The sequence below is a fragment of the Ursus arctos genome, unplaced genomic scaffold (assembly GCF_023065955.2).
Source record: "Ursus arctos isolate Adak ecotype North America unplaced genomic scaffold, UrsArc2.0 scaffold_6, whole genome shotgun sequence".
In the NCBI taxonomy this organism is placed as follows: domain Eukaryota; kingdom Metazoa; phylum Chordata; class Mammalia; order Carnivora; family Ursidae; genus Ursus; species Ursus arctos.
Window position 1 is genome coordinate 27,516,094 of NW_026623078.1, and position 22,681 is coordinate 27,538,774.

Genomic DNA, 22,681 nt, shown 5'->3' on the forward strand with positions numbered 1-22,681 from the left:
GGTGGGGAGGGGCAGAGGGAGAGAATGTCATGCAGACTCCAGATGAGTGTGGAGCCTGACGCGGGGCTCAATCTCACAACCCTGAGATCACGACCCCAGGCGAAACCAAGAGTTGGATGCTTAACCGACTGAGCCACCCAGGCCCCCCAAAATACATTCTATTAATAAGCTTGAAATTAGATTTTAAGATATTCTTTATTCAGAGGAAGCCTGTACATGCCTCTAGCACAGTACATATGGTAGCTTTTCTCCTACTACTGGGTCTGTAACCCTTGAAAGCAGGGAGTGTATGCGAATCTCTAGTGTCTGGTACTGTAGGTTTTTAATGAATGAATAATTAATTAATTAATGAGAACAGGTCGTTGTACAATTTCACTGGCCCTGTCCAAGAAAACACTTCCCCCAGCTCCAGATACCAAATAAAATTTCTTTTACAAAGGTCAAACCTTTTAATTTCCTGATTGGACTTATGTTGCAGCAAAAATATCCTCAGAAAAACACATTTGTTTTAACCTGTTCATCCAAGGCAGAGATTGTCAATCTTGGTTGAAGATGAGACGCATGTCCCCATCCCAGTCAAAATAAATGAGGAGCCCCCGCAAGTGATTCCAAAGTGCAGGTGAGGTTCAGAGCTGCCCTACTGAGATACACGTAACTGGTGGCAGCTTCTAAGGAGCAAAAGAAGGAGAAAAATAAGATCCTTAAGGACCTGTGGCAGAGAATTCCTTTATTTATTTATTTTTTATATTTCAAGTTTTTATTTCAATTCTAGGCAGAGAATTCTTTACTGGGGGGAAAAGGGGTGGTAAGTTTGAGAGAAGCCCAGCTCTTCCTTCAGGAGGGCTGGGGAGGGAAATACATATTTTAAAAGTAACTATTGTCTTGAAAAATTAAAAGGAAAGATTCTAAGTACTTTCTAAAGAGGCAAACTTTGAAGAGGAAAGAATTTAAAATTTAAATTTAAAAATGAGGTCAGAGATTCCAACAAATGCTAATAAAAGGGCCCTTTGAGTTTCTTGGGCTTTTTACAAAAATATTCCACAGGCTCGCAAACACAGCACATGTATTGGGTACACAGACTAAGAGAAACGCATAAAGAAGAATAAAAGTTGACAGAGAGAAACTTGACCAAAGCAAGACTGTTTTAAAGAATTAGTGCCCCCCAGATCGGCGGCTATGTTATCATTGCAATGGCATAAAAGCTATATGTGGATATGGGTGAGAACAAGAGAGGATTTAAACAATTGGGATGTTTCGGTGTATTGGACTTGAAGCCTAAAGTTCTAGTTCCTGCTTTGCTCCGAGTTTGGGGTACTTTTTAGGCTGGTCTCTTCACTTCTCTGGCGCTGTGTCCTCAGCTACAAAATGAAGGACCTAAAAGCTTGAACTACATGGGTTCTTCCCACCAAGCTTCCCTAACAGACTAAACACGCACCCCCAGGCTCAGTGTGGGGGTAGCCTGAAGCACCCACTGCAAGTCCAAATCTTTTTCAAGTCTCCTGTTTTGTCTTAAAAGTTTATGTCCTGGTATATCAATGACATCTCAATAAAACCATTTTTTTTTTAAAGTTCATGTACTTCTTATCCCTTACTATTCTTTTTGTGTGTTTCCCTTTAAATACACTTGAGCCTGTATTGTATATAAAATTTATATTCTGCTTTGTTCACTAAGTATTATATCTTTACATGTTACATGTGTTGTTAAAACACTGTTACTTTTTTTTTTTTCAAGATTTTATTTATTTATTAGACAGAGACAGCCAGCGAGAGAGGGAACACAAGCGGGGGGGGGGGGGGAGTGGGAGAGAAAGAAGCAGGCTCCCAGCGGAGCAGCCTGATGTGGGACTCGATCCAAGAACGCCGGGATCACGCCCTGAGCCGAAGGTAGATGCTTAACGACTGCGCTACCCAGGCGCCCCTACTTTTCTTTTAATAGCAATACAATATTCAGTCATCTGGCTGTACTATCATGTATTAAGCAGCTCCTAATTTGGGATATTCATGGTACAACACGGTGTGTTTTCGCCACCATACTCCCTTAATTCCTCCTGCTTGACTCCATGTAAAGGCTGAGATTTCTTTATAGTTTCTCATTAAATCCTCTGAAGTGTGAAGATTATAAGATGAAAATAATTTTTTCCCTCTTATTACTGCAGTGTGTTAAACGGTCTTTTGGTGACATACGTTGTACTTCATTCTTTAAGATCCCTCTGCTAGAGGGGGAAAAAGAAACTAACATTGACCGAAGGTCTCTCCATACAGGGTCTTTTGTAAAGGTTATCACGCGTCATCCACCCACTAAGGTAATGGTTCTATCCCACTTCATGTAATCATAAGCGGAGACTCAAAGGAACTGGTGAACTGGCTCATGATGTGGAGTACGAAGGTTTAAATGGGGTCTCATCTCCCCGAGATCTGTCCCAGGCCATCCTGTTCGGCACACTTTGGTCCCAAGCAGTAGCAGAGGGAGCACATGGCCATTCCAGTACTTCCCTCAGCCTGGATCCCCCTGGCCAATCTCTTTTCTTAGCAGCGCAATGGTCTCTCCCACGAGCAACATCTTGCTTTCTGAGGAGGGTCCTTTGAGCCATAGTAAATCGTTTGTTTTCCAACGGATAAATAAATTAAGGATTATTTTAATGCTTATGGCAGGAGTCAGTAAACTATCTGCAAAGGGCCAGATGGTAAATACTCTAGCCTTTGCAGAACACGCTCTCTCTGTCTCAGCTACTCAACACTGCCCTTGTAGTGGGAGGGCAGCCACCACAGTAACGGACAAATGGATGCGTGGCTGTGTTCCAATAAAACTTTATTTAGGGACACTGAAATTTGAATTTCATGTAACGTCCGCTTCTCACAAACTATTATTCTTCTTTTGATTTTTTTTCCATCTATTTAAAAATGCACGAACCATTTCTAGCTCATAGTCAGTTAAAAAAATCCACAAGGGGCGCCTGGGTGGCACAGCGGTTAGGCGTCTGCCTTCGGTTCAGGGCGTGATCCCGGCGTTCTGGGATCGAGCCCCACATCAGGCTCCTCCGCTGTGAGCCTGCTTCTTCCTCTCCCACTCCCCCTGCTTGTGTTCCCTCTCTCGCTGGCTGTCTCTATCTCTGTCGAATAAATAAATAAAATCTTAAAAAAAAACAAAACCCACAAAACCTCTCGTGGGTTTACCCCAGCCTCACCCCTAAATGGGCGGGGTGTTCCAGTGTAAAGCTGCTGTGCTCTGCAGCCCTAGGTGAGTTGAGCGATGAGATAGATGGGGGTCATGTCCCACTTGGTCCATTAGGAAAATTCTAAAAGATGTAGATAAAATAGAGCTCTCAGCCAATAAATCCCTATTTGTACGTTAACCTATGTTGACAGTAGGTAAGTGCTGTCAGAAATGTATCTCCGAGGCCAGGCAATAATGAATCCCCTCCATAGAAGTGGTTCAGTTAGCACCTCATTTCCGGGAAGGCATCTTTGCACTAAGGATGATAGATCTTGTTTATTTCCACCTTGCTGTTCCCCTTTAAAGACTGTCCATCACAATGTCAGCCACTCCCTCCTGTGGCCACCCTGTAGCCTTAAACCTTAAACTGGCTCCCCCCTGAACCCCATGCCACCACCCCCATTCCTCAACTTTCTTACTCTTTCTCCCTCATTTCTCTTACTACCTCAATTCCAACAATCCTTCCATGCCGTTGGAACCTATAATCAGTTGTTCCTATTACGTGTCTCTTTCCTTCACCTACATCAGACCCTCACTTTCCTCCTCCTGCTGCCTAAACTTCAAGGTCAATCCTGACACTGTCTTCTTTGCTTGTGCCCCCAGGGGCTGATTTTTAGCAAGTAGCCGGTATCTTTAACTCAGAAAACAATGGAAAAGAAGTGGAGGGTAACAAAAGATGATGAATGAAACCCCACACCCTTCCCCAGGTTGCATGGTCCTTGAGGGCAGCCCTTTTTGCCAAATCCAGCTGGCCTGGGGGTGCACAATTCTGGTGGGGAACATTTCTCTAAGGACCGCCTGCTCTCCAGCCTGTCTTCCCCTAAATCCACTACTTATCTGCTCTTGCAAGCATCAGGCCTAAGGCACAATCAGAGAAGAGAATGTAAATGAAGCTAGACTTTCCAGAATTATTTGGCCCACCGTCTCCATATCTTTCAGCTCTATCAGGTATGTTTTTCATGGACTAAATCTGGGTGGAGAAAAAAAATTAGATACCAGATACACAGCAAAAACTCTTCTCTCTGTAGTTGGATAATTTGTGCCTTCTGGGTCAAGAAGACAGATGACCTCATACTTCCTACTGGGAAATAACAGGTTTGGGAAACAGACTAGTGATTCTCGTCCATTACGACTGATAAGCTGAACTAACATGCTCTTAAAAATCCTGAACATATGTCCGAGCAAGCAAAATATATAAATGACACGACACTATCTTCATGATCAATAAAAACATTCGTGCTAAGAAAAATCTAAAAAAAAAAAAAACCACTTTTAAACAGAACTATAAGATTAATAGACGAAGTTATTATACTTTATATGTTTGATGTCTGTAAAGCATTCATATGGTTACATGAAGTTGTACTGAATAAATCAAATTGACTAAGTTACGGGCACTAGCAAATAAACTAAGAACTGATGAAAAGAGCAGCAGAAAATAATGGTCTTGCTTCAGGTTAACAGTATGCACGGTGAACTCTCCAACACGTGGCATGCCCTTGACTACAAAGCTTTGGTGTGCGGCTCTTTTATCTACCCATTCAGTATTACTTGATGCAAGTTCCTAGAGATCGGAGTCCACGTTTGTGCATCCATTTGTCATTTCATTTCTTGTGCCTTGCGTTGTGCCTAGCATGTAGTAACGTCAGTAATAGCTGGAATGCGTGATGATTGACTATGGTGGTGGGAAAGACACTCTGAAATTCTGAATTGGTTTTTAAAGCATTGAAGACAGTGTAAAGTCTATTCAGTGTGTCATATAGTCTAATTACTTGAGTGTTGTTAATCTGCTAGTGTGTCAAATGGTAACTTCTCAATTAAATGGGATTCCTTTATTTTCTCAGCAGAGGATTAAGGTTTACAGACATATTATTGGATGGTAGATCCAGTGTTAATATTTTTAAAGGTGACCTTGAAAGTAATAAATACTCTCAGTTTTCAGGGGGAAAATGGAGAACATTTTATCAAAACAGAGAAACTAGTAAAATAAGAAATAAAATGAAAATTAACCTAAGAAATACGAATCTTTAAATATATAACTTTCACTTCAAAAAGGAAGATTAAAATATTGTCAGGTGTAGAATTATGTCTGAGCATAAGCAGTGAGGTGTTCACATGAATGCTTTACTAATATCAGATATATTAAGTACAATACCTTCTTTTCATTTACTAATCTTACGTCTCTGTTTAAAAGCAGTTGATTTTTTTCTCAGATTAATTTTCTTTTAGTATGGGTACTTTTCTTGGTCAGCAAAATAGTGTCATGTCATGTAAATATTTTAGCACTAAAGAACAAGCAAATAGTTCAATAACCTACTGCTTGAATGTTCTGAAACCCTTGTAAACTGTCCTAATGTTACAAGAAGTTGAGCAGTGGGGCGCCTGGGTGGCTCAGTCAGTTGGGTGTCCAACTCTTGGTTTTGGCTCAGGTCATGATCTCATGGGTCATGGGATCGAGCCCCACGACGAGCCCCACGACGTGCTCCACACCCAGCAGGGAGTCTGCTTAGGGATTCTCTCCCTCTGCTCCTCCCCCCTCATGCTCTCTCTATCTCTCAAATAAATAAATAAATCTTAAAAAAAAAAAAAAAGGAAGTTGAGTAGTTATTTCCCACAATTTGCACAAACGGGTATACCTTCCCTGAGTTCTAGGCCCCTCTTCTATTTCTCTCAACTTACTAGAGCAAACTATTTGTACCAAAAGTCAGTTGTGGGAGGAAGATGTGATAAGAGCAGCCTGTGACCCCAGATTTCAGGACACGCGTGTGAATCTCTTTCAACATGGTGCCAAACCACTGGTTTACATTTACTTTATAGGAGAGCAAACCAGGCGGGTTACAACCAGGTGTTGTAGATTTTCCAGCTTGCTAAGTGAGGTACTTTTAGTACCAACTTTTAGTACCAACTTTTAGTTGGGTATAGACAAAATCCTGAGCAAGCCACAAGTACCAATTTACAGAAACCTGTGTATACTAAGGCTTTTTAGTGTAAGTGGAAAGCCAAAGATCATATTTTTATTTTTTTTATTTTTTAAAGATTTTTATTTATTTGAAAGAGAGAGCGAGAGAGTGCATGAGCAGTGGGGAGGGGCAGAGGCAGAGGGAGAAGCAGATTCCCTGCTGAGCAGGGAGCCCGATGCAGGGCTTGATCCCAGGACCCTGGGATCATAACCTGAGCCCAAGGCAGATGCTTCACCGACTGAGCCACCCCGGCGTCCCAATATTTTACATAAAATATATTCTAATATCAGGTTACAATGACATAAAAATATGAGGAAAGTAGTGAGAAAATTAACATAGTTCTCATGTAGGGTTGATAAGAATATATTTTTTTCTCCAAAGTTTTCTTAAGAATACTTTTGCCATGGTGCGTGGGTGGCTCAGTCGTTAAGCGTCTGCCTTCGGCTCAGGGCGTGATCCCGGCGTTATGGGATCGAGCCCCACATCAGGCTCCTCTGCTGGGAGCCTGCTTCTTCCTCTCCCACTCCCCCTGCTTGTGTTCCCTCTCTCACTGGCTATCTCTCTCTGTGTCAAATAAATAAAATCTTTAAAAAAAAAAAAGAATACTTTTGCCATTAGGGCAGCTGGGTGGTGCAGTTACCTGACTGACTCTTGGTTTCCGCTCAAGTCCTGATCTCAGGGTCATGATGTTAGGGCCCTGATCTCAGGGTGGTGAGATCGAGCCCCACCTCGGGCTCTGAGCTCAATGCTGAGTCGGTTTAAGTTTCTCCTTTTCCCTCTGCCCTACGCCCCTCACTCTCTCTCTCTAAAAGAAATAAGTAAATCTTTAAAGAAATAATACTTTTGCTGTTTTATGTATAAAAATTATTTCTTTCAGCAAAGCATTATAATATATCTTGAAATCTTTAATTTCCAACTGTTCTACTGTCACTGATGATGGGAGACAGAAATTTAGTTCAGTACTTTGCCTGAAGCAAGGCAGCTCAGCAGCTATTCTGCAGGGCAAATTGCTCAGCAAGCGATATGCCCTCTGTGTGGAATCCAGCATGTGCCATGCTGAACTAATTCGCTAAAAAAAAAAGGTCTAGAATAAAGATTTCACTATATCTCAGTTACTTACTGTGGGAAACTACTAAATGTGTTTTGCAATTTTCACTTTAATGGAAGAAGAATTAAAAAAGAAGAAGAATGTATTGTGGTTGATGTCAATATTTAATTGTTTTGATTCTCTGCATTTCAAAACCTTGAAATTTCAAAATTCCAGTTTGTGATTTTAATGCCTTGTGCTGAAGCAGGTTTGGCTGGGTCAGGCTGAGTACAATACCCATCAGTTTATCTTAAGGAATTATAAATGCACAATTTGCAGATGTTTTGTTGCAATGCTATACCAGTTCTTCTATTTATTTGAAGCCTGATAAAAATATGTGTGCGGTGGTTGGGGTGTGAGGCTGAGCACCAGCCTCTCGGATTGTTCCTCCCCAGTGCAGGCTCTCTCTCTGCCGGGGGTATGCTGTCCCAGAAGGTGACAAGCCTTTCAACTAAGCAGAGCTCCTTGAATATGTCCCTATAAAAAGGAGAAGGGCTGTACATGGGTTACAGTTCCGTTTAAATTAGCCATCTTTCTTCATCCCTTTCTGTCCTCTCTTTCATCTTTTCTTTCTTCCGTTTTCGTTTTTAAATTTATGCTCCTTTCTAGACCAAAGTCACTTGATACATAATGAGGGGCAATTTCTCCCAGACTTGTGACAGTTGTAAAGTCATCCTTAAGGATCTTGTTTGACATCCTTTCCAGGGAAAGACTTAAATTTATTAAATATGTATAATGGAAATATGAAACAATCGTAATTAATCTTAAGTGGGGAGTATAAAAAATAATAAATGTGAGGTTTTAAATTTTAATTACCAAACTGAAGAACAAGAGGATCAAAGACCAAGATCATAAAGATATCAGCCAAACACGATTTGTGAACTCAAAACGATGTATGACTTTAGTACATTTCTAAAATTTTTGGTTAAAAATCCTATTCTTTGCTTTGGCATTTTTTAATGATAACGGTAGGTTGCAACTATGAATTGTAATAGAAAACAAGCAAAATAATCCGTAGAAAGCTATGCTTGCCTTAGGTAAGATTCCCTAAATTTTCTAATTTACATCACAAATAAAATGAGGTAGAGGGAAAAACTCTTACCCCTTGAGGAACATGGTATAAATCAGTCATTTGATAATTACTTTTACTTTAATAATTACCTTTACTTTTATAACAGAACTACTTTTTTTTTTTACAGCTTTATTAAGGGATAATTGGCATGCAAGAAATCATGATTAAAGGTACAATCGGATAAGCTCTGACATCTGTATGTATCCCTGAAACCACCAGGTTGATGAAGACAGTGAATATTTCCATCACCTCCCCAAGCTTCCTCTTGCCCTCGGTGGGTGATTCCTTCTGCCCCCAGCTTCGTCCGAGCCACCCTCTTTCCCCAGGGCAACCACTGATCTGTCTGTCTGCTGTCACCAAGAGTTTGTTAGTGTAGCATTACTTTTGATAATCTATAACTGAATTAAAATCATCCTTTTCACGCAGTTAAGATAAAGAAAAGATTTGCTTTGTTTCCTAACTGGAAGGAAAAGTAACAAGGCTAGAGCAAAAGGGTGACACACAGGTCATTAGAAAGCACCCTTAATTGAGTAATGATTGTGCAGATTCTCTTTCATACTCCACAACCTAATGCTAATTGGATTAAAGAGTCAAGAATCCAGGAAATGAAGTAAAAGAGGAGGTGTGTTGATTTTAATAAATAGGGGTTTTTTTTCCTGTCTCATCTGTCAGCTTATTTCTAATTAATAAATGGATTTTCAGAACCTGGAGAAAACTAATAACTGTTCAAACAAACTATATAGATCTTTAAAAAAAAGCAGCTGTATGTTGGAATTCTGTGTCAATAATAAAGTGAATTGTTGCAAATGACATGAAAACGTTACCTAAACTCTACCTTACAAAACTATAAGTTTATTCTAATCTATCATTACCATATGTAAAAATTAGGTTGGCATGTAAGTAAAGACTGGTTGAGAACATTAAAAGCTACAACAGTTCAATTTCAGTGGTTTTGTGGAATTATGTTTCTTTGTCTTTAAATAAATATTTTTATAATATATGTATAACAAAGAATTTGTTTCTATCCCTTTCCAATATACATTATTCTGTTAAACTTGAAGGCATGCTTCCACATTTTGAGAGTGTTTTTGTTAAGATGTGATATTAAAGCAAACTCAATACTTCATTTTATTTATTTATTTATTTAAAAAATATTTTTATTTATTTATTCGACAGAGATAGAGACAGCCAGTGAGAGAGGGAACACAAGCAGGGGGAGTGGGAGAGGAAGAAGCAGGCTCACAGTGGAGGAGCCCGATGTGGGGCTCGATCCCACAACGCCGGGATCACGCCCTGAGCCGAAGGCAGACGCCCAACCGCTGCGCCACCCAGGTGCCCCAATACTTCATTTTATAAACAGCACATTTTTCATTCTCTCGACATCACCAAATGAGAAAGTTGTACGTTGGAACATAAAGCAAAGACAGACCCAGCTTAGTTGGAATTATAATATATGTAGCGCTAATGCTACTTATCGATTACCACAAAGGTGTTTTCGTTTGCTTATGGCAGCTTTTCCACTACTGAGCGAGGACGAGAAGTACGGTGTTTGGTAGAGGTGGTTGCACTAAAATGTTTTCATGTGGTGAACGCCTGGTCCATGCTCTCATCAAGCAAACTCGTCTTTCATGATGAATGAAGTATTAGTTCTTTGGACTCTATGTATTTCAAGCCTTGAAAATGCTTAGATAATTTTCATACCAATAAATCTATGTAGACTACATGGTCTAGTACATATTAATACATGGGTTGCATGTGAATTTTAATTAAAATATGTTCCAAACAGTCTATTCATTCCAACCACTGTTTACAGAGTTTTGAAAGATATGGTAGTGACCAACCTAATTTTACAATCCACTGAATTATTTTTATTCATATATTTATGATTTAAAAGATAGGTATTCCCAGATTTATTCACATATTGAAACACATTTTTTGAGCACTCTGAACATAGCACCAGACTAGAAATCAAGGTATATTCAGATGAAATAGTAAATCGCAAATGGGAGGGTGCCCTTGAGATGAGCACACACAACTGGAGAAGAATTAAACATGAACTAGTGGTTGATAAACGTAAGTATAGATGGGAATATGGATAAGTCCTGTATTTACATGACTTGCTAATACTGAAAACTGAAAGAATTCTGCAAGTCCAATTTTATTACTAGTTTCAAATTTTCTAAGAATTTTCTTGACAGTTGAGACCAAAGTGGATAGTTTTGATTTTCAAATGAAATATTTCTATGGATCTAGTACAATGGGAAGTACAGGACTCTGATTAATAAAAGGAGAGAGAGAGAGAGAAGATAGGATGTGTTTGTTGTACAGGATTTTGTAAGATAGAGTCTTCATTCCACACTGGTACTAGGCCAAAACCCTGGGCCTTTGAACCAGAAAATCCTGAGATTCACTCACAAAACAAAAGAAATATTGGACCCTCAAGAATTCAAATTATAATGTAAATTCTTTTAAATGATAAATTCACATTTATATGTATTTATATCTCCTGTAATGAATTTAGATTTGGTAAATATGCTTGAAGCTACTGGGTAACTATGATTCAATGAATTTTGTTTCCTTCTAAAATTAAAATTTATGTTTTGGTTAAAGTCCCAAGTTTTTAGCAAAAACAGTTTATTCTCATCAATTTCTTTTAAAGATTTGTGTGTTGCTTGGGAATTCTGTTGTGTATATATTGATTACAAGCTATAATCACATTAAGTAAACTGAGAAAGCATGTCACAAACTGGTTTTAGCAATAGCTATATTTTTACATATTTGTCTTTTGAAAGAGCTGGACTGGATAGCTATATTTTACTTAGTAATATCTCAATTTCCTCAATAAGTAAGTCTGTAAATTGAATTTATAGTTTATTTTGTCTTTCCTCCCATCAAATTATATGAATAAGAAATACTGTGGTCTCATAACATAATTTTATTTGCAAGAGAAAGAACATGCAAGTCTGTAAAATAATAGTCAACAGTGACATTGTTAAAATATATATATTGAGCATCTACTGTATGCAGGACACTGCAGGAGTGATAGAAATATATTTAGTCTAATGTCCTTGCTTTCAAGAAGAGCACATTTAAAAAGAGAAGAGGGTACACTTTAGATAGAAATCCATGTTTAGGCAAAACAAATAAAGAGCATGTTTTCTTTTCTTTTTTTTCCCCCCATGTTTTCTGATCTATATATCAAAAGTAACTTTGGTGGATTTAAACATTATCAAAGTAATGATGTTAAAAAGAAGTTACACGTCTCAAAAGCTCAGGGTTTGAGTGGTAATGGGATGGTGTGCCCAATGCAGACAGGTGGGCAGAGGCCAGATCGTAGAGGGTCTATATCCCTCAAGCAGTGGGTAGTTATTGAAGGGTTTCAAAGCCGGGAGCAATTTTCCAGGCAGAGACAATAAGACTCCAAACTTAGGAACAGTAGTTGGACTGGAGAGGAAGGTCTGAGAAATGGTAATTGTCATAAGCATAATTGTCAAGGCTTGGTCACCGGCTGAAAGTGGCTGGGGATAACAGGTTGGCAGGTTTCTAGCTTGGGTGATGAGCTGGATACAATCGTCACCCCCGAAAGGGAGAAACCGAGAGAGAGGCACACACAGAAGAAATGACTACATTTTGGATATGTTGGGAGTGAAGTGACTTGGGAGACTTTAAGACAAAATGTCCACTGAGCAATCTGGTCCTTTGGAACTTGGCGGGAGAAATCTTTGCTAGGATTAGAGGCTTCAGATTCATTAAATAAATGAGACATTAGCATATATGTTGTCATTAAAATCATAAGAGTGGATGAAATTGCACAGGGTACTCAATAAATGTTTACGGGTTTAATGAATAAATGTATCAGAGGGGGAGATGAAAAGAGAGACCATTAAGGGGCGCCTGGGTGGCACAGCGGTTAAGCATCTGCCTTCGGCTCAGGGCGTGATCCCGGCGTTATGGGATCGAGCCCCACATCAGGCTCTTCTGCTATGAGCCTGCTTCTTCCTCTCCCACTCCCCCTGCTTGTGTTCCCTCTCTCACTGGCTGTCTCTATCTCTGTCAAATAAATAAAATCTTAAAAAAAAAAAAAAAAGAAAAGAGAGACCATTAAGAGGTGGAATGATGAGTTGCAAGGTAACAGGGGAAGTGCCAGGATAATCTATACTGACTCCATAAATTTCCCTAGAATTATCTTTGGTCGTAGGAACATCGAGTTATGTAACTAAGACAAATACCAACAGAAGTATGGGTGTAAATTCAGCTTTAGTTGAGAAGTGCATAATTGATTAATTGGAGATAGCTAAACTAGCTATTTCAGAACAGTTACATTTTAGCAGATTGTGAACCCACATTGTTATGCAGCTCATGGATCCGCATTATGAATGAAATATAAGTGTTACCCTGTCAATTTGTTCTCTGAGAAAAGAAAAAAAACACAACATGAAGATTGAGAGGCATTGTTACATGGGAGTTGACAGCACAAGCCCTAGAGTAGTATCTCTCAACCTTGTTTTTATTATGCCTCCCCCCACAAGGAGATATTTTAGACCTATTTTTCCTAACCAACCCCCCCCCATCCCATGAAATGTTACTAACCATTGACTTACTATATGTCTATTTACGTACTGTGGCTCTTCGGAAGACCACAGACCAGGTAATGTCTAAGATTGTCTCACCTCTCCACCCCCAGAATTAATCTTCACCTCTGTTGAGAACGTGGGCTCTGGAGAGCCACACCACCTAGCCCCGAATCCTGGGTATATTGCATATTTGTTGTGTGATGTTTTGCAAACTATTTAACCTCTGTGCCTGAGTTTTTTGACTGTAAGATGGAGATGACACTAGTACCTGTCCTCCTAGGAACGCCGTGAGGACATAATCGTACATGTGAAGTCCTAGCAAGCCTAGCCTGGAAGCATTGGTCATTGGTCCTTTCCTACTTGATTTACATCTTTCTCTCTTTCTTTGGTCTTCTTGGTCTATTTTCATTTTACTTTGCTATATTGGTTTTTGTGAATGGTCGCTTTGTGTTTAAAAGTTGAGCTGCTTGTAATTCAGAGAATACTTTATCATTAATATCATCCATGATAGTTTTTCCTTTCTTTGGCATATAAAAATGAATTGAATTCATGACATTTCATTGAGCAAGTGTTTAATAAAGCCATACTTTAAAAGGGGAAAAAAATAATTCTTTTCTCAAAAACTAAGTCCCAGTCTTCAGAGATACCGATTTCATTTTCATGCCTCATATTGTTTTTCTGTTCTAGCCCAATGCTTAGATGCTGACTATTTACATCTCTTTTTTTAAAAGCTTTTAGTTATTCATTTGACAGAGAGAGAGTGAGAGAGCACAAGCAGGAGGAGTGGCAGAGGGAGAGGCAGAGGGAGAGGCTCCCTGCTGAGCTAGGAGCCTGGTGCAGGACGTGATACCAGGACCCTGGGATCACGACCTAAGCCGAAGGTAGATGCTTAACTGACTGAGCCACCCAGGCGCCCCTGATTATTTACAACTCTAGAAATGCTTAGTGTTATGTAGCCATTGTTTATTACATATGTAGAAGTCGGTCATGGATAAAGTGAGCACCTGCCTTTAGAGGTCACGTGTATCCAGGACCACGTAGCATTCCCAGGAAATTTTACAACACTGTAGGGGCTATTAAGCCCCACACACCTGTGAAGGTGGACACTGAGCTGTGAGTTGTTTCATGATCCCCACATCTCTGAGTCGTATCTCCAGGTATGTGATGTCTCTAGTTTATCTTAGATTGTCAAACCCTTTGTGTATAGCATAGAACTACGGACAGCGTTCACTCGCACTTTTGATAGTGAAGAAGCAGGGCACAAATTGCTGAACATAAATTAGAACCAGAAGCATTGATGGAATTCAATCCATTCAAAACATTTATTGAGCACTCATTATGTATGTGTGGAAAGCAGAGGTGAATAAGCTCACATCCCTGAAACTGTGCGGCACATGAGGGAGAAAGGTATGTGTAAAAATAACCGTAATACAAGGTAGGAAGGGATAGATGAGACAACACAGATATTATCAGAGGTGTTTTGGAGCATCGAGGAAGGAAGCAACATATTTGGCTGGAAAAAAAAAAAAATGGAAGGCTTTTGGAGGAGGTAGCATTTGAGAAAGGCCATATAGGATTTTGAAGACATTCATTGAAGGGTAGGGAGGAACATTTTAGCCTGTGATGAAATATATTCGTTTGGTTTGCAAGGCCCTCGCAAGGGACATAGTCTGGCTTCCACCTTGTTTCTGGAGCCTCACCTGAACACGCTCCTATCTTCTTTCTGGTCTAGTCAGACACGCAGACCTCTCTCCGTTACAAATACCCTCTCTCCTGCCCTAGGATCTCTACATAAGCCATTCCTTCTGTCTGGAACACCATTTCCACCATCTGTTCACCTCACTGACTCCTAATTATCCTTCTGATGCCGGCTCCAGGGCCACTTTCTCAGGGAAGCCTTCCCTGACCTCCCTGAGATCCCTCATGTCCTCCAACAAAGGCCCTCTAGCAGTCATTCATGGAATGGCTTGGTGAACGTCTATCTGCCCCAACAGATGAAAAGCTCCATGAAGGTACCAACTGTGTGTGTGTTTTCTGTCTTTCATTACCAGCATCTAGCATGGTGTCCATACCTATCAGGTGCTTAAAGTTGTTAAATGAATAAATAAATTAATACAAGCCAAGGAAAACAGATGAAAGAGCACAAGATATTTGGAAACTGGTGAAAAATCTGGTTTGACTGAAGAAGTAATCCTCAAAGTTATTTATTTATTTTCTTAAAGATTTTATTTTTTTTAAGCAATTTCTCCACCCAGCGTGGGGCTCTAATTTACAACCCTGAGATCAAGAGTCTCCTGTTCTACTGACTGAGCCAGCCAGGCGCCCCAGTAATCCTCAAAGTTATGTTCTGAGACCACGAGGATGAGCAAGTTGTACAGAAGTTTTTTGGTTTTTTTTGGTTTTTGGGGGGTAAAATTAAAAAATGGCTGTATTTTCCCAATGCATAAAAAACAATAGATTTGTGAATAGATTACTAAAAATTTTCTCTGATACATATTTCTTAAATATTTGAGGGCAGTTAGGGTGTTTGTTTTTTCCTGTTAGTAAGTAAGCAGTGAAGAACAAAATAAATGAAATGTGCAGCAAATAATATTAGAAGAGAAAAGTTAAGGGACCCCTGGGTGGCTCAGTCAGTTAAGCGTCTGCCTTCGGCTCAGGTCATGATCCCATGCATACATTTAACAGTTATATTTTTCATGAGTTAACTTGTTCCTAACTGATATGATACCCTTTCTACCACAAAGATGTGGAAAGGGTTGGCCAGAATAGAACATTCCTAGGAAAAAATGTAAGTTCATAAAATCATCCAGAAATATTATAATTTTGCAACTGTGTAGACAAAATATCTGGGTGATTAGATGATTTTTTCATTTTCTACCCAAATGTTTTGGAGTTATATACTCCTTCAATAGCCTAATATCACATAACTTTACCTTATGTGTATACAGTTTGCTTTTGCTATATATTAATTATCTGACAGTAATTTGGCATTTACAGATCATAATTACAATACCACTTTCTATCTGTTCAGAGAACTTCACTCTGTTTTTGTATTGTTTAGAGAGTTTTGGGGCACCTGGGTGGCTGAATTGGTTAAGCGTCTGACTCTCGATCTCAGCTCATGTCTTGATCTCAGTGTTGTGAGTTTTGGCCCCTCATTGGGCTCCACACTGGGTGTGGAAACTAATTTAAAAAAAAAATTAAAGAAAAAAGAGAGAGAAAGAGTGTTTCCCAGTTTTCCTGACTATTTTCTTATTTAAGAGCTTCTGTTAAGGCTATATTGTAATTCAAAACTCTAGTTTGTTCTAAAAAATTTTTTTGCCCACTTTATTTTCCTAAAGTATTCATTTTATTCTTTTTTCTTCCTCTCTTTTATTTAATCATTAAATTATCTTGTTTTATTTGGCTTTATACTAAAATAACTCAATATATTATACTGACCTCACCAAAGCTAGACATATGTATAGCATTTACTTAATTGAACCTTTCTGGCTTGTCTTGTTCTATATTTAAGCCTCCATTATGCAATGCTATTTACTTGATTTATTGGGTTTGGCTTACATGTTTTATAAATTGTGACTGTTGGGAAAATTTTAAAGAGATTGACTTGGCCTGATTGGGGAGTTTTATATTGAGGACTCATTGCCATGAAGTTACATTTGTTTAAAAAAAATCCATTATAATAAGGATCTTGATCTAGGAGTAAATAACACTGGCTTTCAGAAGCTAAGACAAAGGGTTTCTTCCAGGTTTAGATTTTTACCCCATATTTGAATTTGGTTCAAGTCTCCGCTTTAAACTGAGTCTATGTGATACCAAACACCAGGGTGAGGGGTTGGAAATGCAGTCACTGAGATGTTTCAGATCTGAATGGAGGGCATTATGTGGGCCCTAAATTTAAATGGCTTTCTGTGTTGCCCTCTTTCCATCTAGAAGTTTGGGCTCCCGCCTAAATCCTCTTCTAAGGGCTTATCCTCCTTTTCCAAGGCTACCTTTCTGTCAAATAGGTAGTGTAATAGTTACCTTGTTAACAAAGTTTAACAGGCATTACTTGTTAAATAATTTAATATCCTTTAATATCCTCCGATGAAAGGGACTAATTCAACGTAAAATACTGCTTTTGCTTTTACCTGTGGTTTGAATTCCTAGTTTTGTAGGGCTTTTGCTATACTTGGTCCTATATGGCATGCTGCTATGTGCCAAGCACTGTGCTGAGTGCTAGGGAGCCAAAATGAAATTAAACACAATGCCTGCCCTTAAGGAGCTCACAGATACATGATGAAGCAATGGTGACATGCACCAGGGGTAGGGGGACATTCATGAAGGGTGGGGGGGGGCACACTGCCCAGCCAGTGGAAAGGAGAATCAAGGGAAACTTCAGAGAAGAGGCGGTCCTTGAGCTGAGTCTTACAAGAAATTTGGATCTCATCAGTCAGACAGATGGGGAAGACATTCCGGGAGAGGAAACAGCACAAATAGAGATGCGGTACCTCATTATTCATGCAACGATTCAACAAATATTTACTGAGCAAGTTCTATGAGCTGTGAATAGAAGGCATGGCTCTGCCTCAAGAAGGGTACTAATGGGAAAGGGAAGACTCGATAAGCAGATAATGTCAATACAATACTGTAAGCATAATGATAGGGGAACTCGCAGGGAAATATGGAGCTCAGAGGAAGGGCTTCCCATCCAGATTCCTTGCCCAGCTTCACTGAAAGCATCAGTCCATTTGGAGACTCCTGCTGCCCTGCTCCAAGGTACAGCCTCCTGGGTCCAGTGTGAGTTGACTGTTGATTCTGACACTATAATTTGGTTGTCAGGGTTACCGCTCCAAGTGCCTACCCTATGCTCTGTTACTCCCCAGCCCTGGCTCCACTTATCCCAGTTGCCCCAGGGGTCCCCACAAGCTTGTGCTCAGACCTCGGAATTAAGACAATGTGTCGAGATAGCAATCTCTTTTTTTTCTTTCAAGACAGCAAACTTGCCAAAGACTCAAAGGCCTGGAAGAGCTATGGAAGACTGGTTGTGTAGCTCACCGCCGTCTCCAAACCAGCAGCAGCATCTCACTTGGAAACCTGTCAGACATGCAACATCTCAGACCCTTTTTCAGATGCACCAATTTTAACAGGATCCCCAGGTAATTAATATTCCCATTAATGGTGAGGGTCACTTGGGTAGTTCACACATTCAGGTACAGTCCCTTTAAGCCATTCCAAACGATGGACGTCTATTTCTAGGGCTGAACATTTACCAACTTTCTTCAGTATCTTAGTCTTCCCTTGGATGATTATATACATGATTCCCTCAAACAACACACTTGACACCTTTGTTCTAACCTCAGCGGACATGGAAATAGTCATCATTCTTATATATTAACCTTTACATATTTTTTGAGTGCTTGGTTTCCTTAGCTCATAATTAATTTGAAAAATTAATTTGAAATAGCCTTAATTTGCACAAAAAGGGAAATTCCTTGGGTTAGAAAATTTTGCTAACTTAAATAGCACATGCCTAAAAATGAAATAGAGGGTCAAGTTTCTCCTTGCAGTATTTATTTTCTTGTAATAATGCTTTGTCAACAACAGCTACTGACTTCTGTTTTGCACAAAGGGTCCTAGCGTGTAGTGGTCCTGACATACTACAGTATTTTCATTTCCCCTGAAGACTTTGAGAATTGCTCTATCTAGCCCTTCTGCTGGAGAATGATTCCAATTTGTCCTACAGGAGGAATGGCTCTCCTTGTACCTCCTCAGAGCCACCGCTATGCCTAGCACAGTGTTACCAATATGGTGAGGTGGTCAGAGACAGGACCCCAATGGTCCACATTTTATTATCTCAGAGTACCCCCAAATAAAAGCAGTGGTATTGACTAAGAAGGGGCATTTCTGACTGAACACTCTATGTGGCCCATCCTACAAAAAAGCTTAAAAATTCCTCTTATTTGCAAAAACACAGTAAACGTTGAATTTTAAAAAGACATAGAAATATATTATAATAATAGGCATAATATATTTTCTTTATTCTGTAACTTAAAGGAATCACTATCTTTAGACAACAGCGATTTTCTGTACTTCTTGTATATATTTTTGTGACTTTTTTTTTAAAGATTTTCTTTATTCGACAGAGATAGAGACAGCCAGCGAGGGAGGGAACACAAGCAGGGGGAGTGGGAGAGGAAGAAGCAGGCTCATAGCGGAAGAGCCTGATGTGGGGCTCGATCCCAGAACGCCGGGATCACGCCCTGAGCCGAAGGCAGACGCTTAACCGCTGTGCCACCCAGGCGCCCCTGTAACTTCTTTTTGTTCAAGGACATGAACACTCCACATCAGGCAAATTGCCCTGTTGGTAGTTCCTTGAATCCGTCCTATGCACACCTACTCTGTACCTTTGGTTTAGAGTTCCTCCTGCCTGGAGGGACAAACCCCTGACTTCCCCATTTTTCTATGTGTACATTCTTCTTTTAATGTTTAGTTCAAGTCTGAATACCTCCAAGAAATCCTTACTCAATTAACTGAACTCTTGGTAATTCATCATTTTGCTGGTTTCTGTACCTTTCCACTAATTTAGCTCTTAGCCTATGTGATTATGGTTTTGTGAAGGTGCTACTTCTTCAGGCATAAACTCAATCATTGCTTTCATTGCATCCCCCGTGTTGTAGGAAGGATGATGAGGTAAATCTGCTGTAAGGGTCCTGAAAGCTCTTTTTTCCCCCACCAAAGAGTTATTCTTTTATGGACAAGACTAAATTTTTTAAAACTTAAGTTTCCAGATTCTGGTTTACTCTCTTATCTTTCTTTGAATTTTTATTTTATTATGTTCAGTTAGCCAGCATCAGTTAGTCCATCATGTTTTTGTTGTAGGGTTCAATGATTCATTAGTTGCCTATAACACCTAGTTACAGACAGGTGCCCTCCTTAATACCCATCACTCTGTTATCCCATTCCCCCCACCCCCTCCCTTTTGTAACGTTCAGTTTGGTTCCCGGAGTCCAGAGTCTCTCGTGGTTTGTCTCCCTCTCTGATTTCTTCCCATTCAGTTTTCCCTCCCTTCCCCTATGATCCTCTGTGCTATTTCTTATATTCCACATATGAGTGAAACCGTATGATAATTGTCTTTCTCTGTTTGACTTATTTCACTTAGCATAATCCCCTCCAGTTCCATCCATGTCAATGCGAATGGTGGGTATTTATCCTTTCTGATGGCTGAGTAATATTCCATTGTATATATGGACCACTTACTCTCTTATCTTTAACATAAACTTCACATTGCCAGATTGATTACTCTGAAGCAAAGTTTTTATCATATTAGTCTCATATTCGAAAGGCTTCCTTATCTTGTAATTACCCAAACTCCAAAGGCCGATTGTAGGGCTGACATTGAAGGCCACAGCATCTGATCAAAGGCACTATCTGACGTCACTACTCACTGATTCCCCGCACAGACTTCTGCTCCAGTTGATAAAATATTTTTCCTGCTTCTTAAGTTTTACATTTCTTTCTTTCTTTTTTTTTTTTTAAAGGAAACTCCACACCCAGTGTTGGGCTTGAACTCACAACCCCAAGATCCAGCGTTGCATAGCCTACCAACTGAGTCAGATGGCACCTCCTGCTTCCTAAATTTAAAATGAGATGTTTTACCTTCACTTTTGCCCTTGCAAGTGAGGCTTTCCCTCTAGTCCTCTGATATGCAAATACTCATCACTCCAAGTTCGGCTCAGGTCTAGGTCTCTTTAAAGTCTTCCCCATGTGTGAGTGATTCTTACTATCCATGCCCTTGTTGTGCTGCTTACATCATTCAGCGTCCAGTATGTAACTAAAATGTAATTTCTTTGAAGGCAGAATCTATCTCATATTCCCTCATTGGGCTTTGAGTCCCTTAAGGACAGGGCCAGTGTTTCAGTCATCTACGGATTTCCAAGGCATAATACAATTCCTGGTATACAGTCGGTGTTTAATAGATGTTTTGAACGAATGAATGAATGAACTCCTCTAAAGTGACACAAGGCTCAATAAGTGTCCTTCTCTGAGTAGGCTTAAGTTGAAAGAGAAAATGTTACAAAAGGGCATCTTATAACCTGAGACTAGGCAAAGGGGTCTCTGTTGTCAGTCTACCCTGGCCCCAGGGGATCTTTCTACTATGCATAATTTTTAGCAATTGCCCCAGCTCACCACACCTGTGGGTTAGCTCTGCTCTATTCTTCTTTCCATCCGGCGCAGTGCCTGGCACTGTGTTAACATCGTAATGGGTGCTTATAAATATTTGAATGAAGAGCAGATTTTGAATTATTAGTAAATAGTCCAGCAAATTGCTCTTGAGATGTATAGTACTATATTTTTATTGCTAAAAGAATACTATATATCTTGCCTGTGGCTGTGAACACACTGATCCTAATGTGACAAGATTGCACAGAACTAAGCACGCACACCCACAGACACATGAGTACATGTGAGACTGAATGCGGTTGCTGGCGTGTATCAGTGTTAATTTCCCGGTTGTGATATTGTACCATAATTATGCAAGAAGTTGCCCAGGAGTAAAATTGGGCAGTGGGTACGTGTATTATTTCTCACAACACTTTGAGACTTTACCGTGATCTCCAAAAGTCTTTAAAAACATAGCAATTTCTCTGAACCTGGAGCGGTTTTAGGAGTTCATTAGACAAAATATATAATGCAGATCTTGAAACAGCTCACTCTATGTGTGTAAGTCATGAATGCTATTTTGAATTCTGAAGGGGAACCTCAGCATTCGGCTTTGCCATTCGAAATCCCGGCCAACTGGTGGACCTCATCTTGATAGCCCACCTTTTAAATGTGCAGTTTCGGGTTTTATTCATTTCGTTCACTTATTAGTGTCCACTAGTTTTGCTAACAACTTCGGTAAATGTTTCTACTACTTAAGAGATTTTGTGTGAGACGTTGAATGCTGTATTATGGGCGCTCTCTATAAATACTGTTTAAAATTATATGGCAACGACTTTCAATTTACATCCTGCCAACTGTTTTACCACACTTTTTTTTCTTGCCTGTTTGCCTGCTATGTTATCCTCTATAATGAGTGAGTTACAGTAATTGTAGCTGGAAAAATCATCATGCAAGGGGGGAAAAAAAAGCTCAAAACCTGCCTTATTTTTAAATCAGTAAAGCTTCTGTCATTTTTTGGCCGCCTTACAGCTTCACAGAGAAGTCAAAGAGCCCGTGGAGTAAATGCCACGTGGGGAGAGCCTCTGTTGAAGCATAAATTAACTGTATTTCATTTTCCCTTAATAAAGAATTTCAGTTTTTCCACAGTTAACTGTATAATCAATTTGCTCCCCTGCTGGTTTGCTAACTTGCTGTTGGCTTTACTTCAATAATATTGAGCCGAGCCTGGAACGAGAGAAAGAGGAGGAGCTGATCTCCCCGAGAATACTCCGCTGTGACAGAACACAGTTTCTCCTTCTGGAATGGGGCTGGGCCTTGTCTCCTTAAAGAGCCTACACGGGTTGCCCCTAGACCCCCCGCCCCCCACCCCGATCTTCCAGTTCTCTCTCGTAATACGTGGTATCTTCACAGAGCTGCTGCAGTCAGGTTTTGGTGACAGGACGATTTGAAAGTTTTTAAATCCTCCGTTTTCTGCAGCCTTGGGCTTTCCATCCTCTGAGTGCCTCTGGAAGACATTGTGTTTTATTTTATTATTTTCAAAGTCACTTAACCGTGCACGAATCGAGAGTGCTAAGTTAGAAAGGGTTTCAAGTCAAGCTGCTTCTGCGAGTAACGCAGCACAACGTTATATCA